The 3,562-nt window shown below is 32.8% G+C and overlaps 1 protein-coding gene across 1 annotated transcript in view; it reads left to right on the top strand.

The window, feature by feature from the left end:
* LOC106882031 (uncharacterized) overlaps positions 1-3,562 on the top strand; it is a 368,303-nt gene that overhangs the window by 157,523 nt on the left and 207,218 nt on the right. The gene's annotated exons all lie outside the window — the stretch shown is intronic.

Genomic DNA, 3,562 nt, shown 5'->3' with positions numbered 1-3,562 from the left:
ATATATATATATATATATATATATATATATATATATATATATATATATATATATGTGTGTGTGTGTGTGTGTGTGTGTGTGAGGAAAATGATGATGATAATAATATTAGTAACAACAACGATGATAATAATGCATCCGAATAAGTAATTCTTTTCTACTTGGTAACTATGTCAGGTAGCTGTTATTTCATGCAACTCCAATATATTTCCTGTATATATGTGTATATACATATGTACATACATTTTTAACTTTTGTTTGATCGTAGAAGGATGAATCACAAGCATGGTGTTTGTGGGATTTGAAATCACTTCGTAACGAGGTAATTGAATATAAGCTGTTATCTTGCCTTATTCTCAACGAATGTTGTCAACTGACTGTCCTCGAAAGCGGACCCTCCGACAGTTTCGACGATGGCGATTCAATAGTTCGGTCAACTGAATTACACTATACTGTCTCCTTTGTAATAACGTGTACGTGGATGTGTATTCCATAGACATATGTATCTTTTCAAACCATCACCAGGAAGTTTCAGCGTTACACAGTATGAGGCAAGGCTAGAATTTTTGTATACCAGACACAATCCATTCCATAATCTTCCACATTGTTTCCGCCAACCTAATTTCGTTCACAAGATTTAAGCCACACAGTGAGATTGAAATCTAGATTTCGTATTTACAAAGTAAAGTGCTTAACTACTCGGCCATACTTGCTTCCAGTACTGTATTTAAAGAGAGAGAAATGGAAGGAGTGGTCTCGGTTGCATTTTAGTACAGTAGAAAATGTAATGAATCCGGTAGAGTTGAACTTTATCCTGCACTTATGTCATACATTGCGTTAATTTCTCCTGCAGCCTGACTCGGAGTAAGATATATATTATGTGGTCTCGCAACATTCTAGAAATAGATGTCAAATCCTTTTGCATCACAACCTAAATCTTAACAACGGGAGCCTCACATGAGATAATACAATCTTAGGTGCTCCTAAAATGAAGGAATGATCATTATTTGAATACCTCTGCTTAGAGTTTTCCCGAAACCCATAAAACTGTTAACAACAGCAGCAACAACAGCAGCAGCAACAGCAGCAGCAACAGCAGTAGCAGCAACAATAATACTAACTAATCGTGCAGTTACATTAAGATAATAGTTATCTTTATGTGCAGCACGCCGACAAATGAACGTATTTCATGTTTGAAAATGTTTACATTTTGTCGTCTGCAGCAAAGTTAAAATAATATATAAATATAACTATGTTTTGTTTGAAGAAAATGTTTATCTGCGACTTGAGCATTTCTCAAGAGTTTGTAATAATTATAAATTATAGTCTCTTCTAATGATACTGTAATTAGGTAATTATTACAGTTATCTCATTCAAATGACTTACTAACAACCGAGCGTCTATTATCACACTCATTTTTTTTTTTTTTTTTTTGGTTGGAGGATAAACATTCCTACTTGTTAATATGTATGCAACATCTGTTCTAATCTGCACTAAATGAAGGAGATATTAAAGAAAAGTATTTTACACAAGAGGAGATATGTGGCCAATCTTCTTAGCAGCAGATATCTGTTGGGTTGAAAGTAAGGTTAGAACGTATCTTAATTGTAAAGAATTCTTCAGAAAAAAAAACGTGTAATAATTACATCCATTAACTGAGAATTGTGAACGATTAATCTATTTAATGATTATGCATCGGTTACTCGGTTGGAGCATGCATGCTGGAATCTTACAGTCTGAAGGGATGCGTTGTGTCCAAGTGCAGCCTTGCTCTTGGAGACTTACCGTCACTTGTAAATCTTTTATTTGGCAGCGTGAAAAGTTTTTGTTGATGTAAAAAAACTAGTTGGATACACTGTATGGTTTGGCGTGCTGAGATTGAAATCTCCATGGCCACAGAAATGCAATAGTTGATTTGACAGCACGATATGACTATAGTTGATATGTAGAACAATTTGGTTACTATAGAAGAAACATCGGTAATAATTGTCCCACATATTCATTGACAAATATATATTCTTTAAATTGATTCAGTTTTGAAGCTGCGGTCATGTTTGGAGCGCTGGTTGATACTTAGGCAATTTCGTTACTGTTGCAGAAACGCTAGCAATGATTGTTCAACTTTCTCATTCACATATGTAGATTCATCTCGAAATTTTGTTCATCCTTCTCATTTACAATTGTAGATAAATCACACAATTTAATGGTTGGCACTTTTCTTTCTTACCTTTTATTTTTATCTTTTATTTGTTGACAAATATAAATGAAATCTCAAGAATTGCCTCTACATAATCAAACAGTATTGGTTGATATGAAGGTAATTTGTATGGAAATGCTGTTAATGATTGCTGAACATTCTTCTTATTGACAAATATAGATAAATCTGAAAATTAAAGTTTGGGTCTGTTTTTAATGTCATTTAACCTAGAACACAATTTCTTCAGTTCGCTCACATATTACAAAATGACGTAAATTTCATACAATTTACTCCCTTACACCTAAAAAGCCGACATTTTAATGCACAGTCAGTACTCACAGGTGAACGGATACAAATTTAAGTTGTTAATTCGAGTAATTTGTGTGCGATGTAAAATGTAGGACGTGCAATTTGTCATTTAAAGATTCGGTAAATTTTGTTAGCAAATGTGTCAAGCCTATACTAAACAGAAATCAATTTAATGATCCTTTACTTTGTTCAATATACTCGACAAATTACATGTGGGATATTATTTCTTTATTTTCAGTCTTTTGTTTCCTCTTACGTAAGTAGACCTTGTAGATAAAACAAAACAATAGTGTTTCAATTATATGAAGATATGCTCAGCAACAACAATAACAGCAATAGCTGTAACAAATAATGTTGATCATAGCAGTAGACCTATAACAGCAAGAGAAAACAGTTGCACCACCAGCAGCAGTATTTTGGAAAGAATTAATCATTAGCTGTATTGCTCTGACTATAAAAGACACGAACAGTTCTACTTGGCAAACTGTTCCAAAATCGAGTCATATTATGTAACAAAATAAATAATAAATGACGAATCAAAAGGAATTGGGCGTGTTTCGTTTGAAGAAACTAACTAGTCGTGGCAATCGATGAATTTCCTGGAGCTAGTTAGATAATACCCCGTTCTCTGTGTGTGCATGCGTGAATGTGCGCGTGCGTGTGCACATGTGCGTGTGTATGTGTGCAATCACAGAGAGAACGAACGGAAGCAGGAGTGAGAAAGAGAAAGAAAAATTATACATATATATGCATAGTCACACACTCACTTTTTCTCACACACACACACATATTCACACACACACTTTATCTCTGTGTATGTACATATATATGTGTGTGTGTGTGTGTATGTATTTATAGGTCTATATATGTACGTATATATATATATATATGTATATACATATATGTATGTATATATGTATATATATATATGTATATACATATATGTATGTATGTATATATATATATATACATATATATAGATACATACATACATCTATATATATGCATATATATATATACATATATATATATATGCATATATATATATATATATATATA

This window comes from Octopus bimaculoides, chromosome 19 (assembly GCF_001194135.2).
Source record: "Octopus bimaculoides isolate UCB-OBI-ISO-001 chromosome 19, ASM119413v2, whole genome shotgun sequence".
Taxonomy (NCBI): Eukaryota; Metazoa; Mollusca; class Cephalopoda; order Octopoda; family Octopodidae; genus Octopus; species Octopus bimaculoides.
This window is presented reverse-complemented; position numbering and strand designations above follow the sequence as displayed.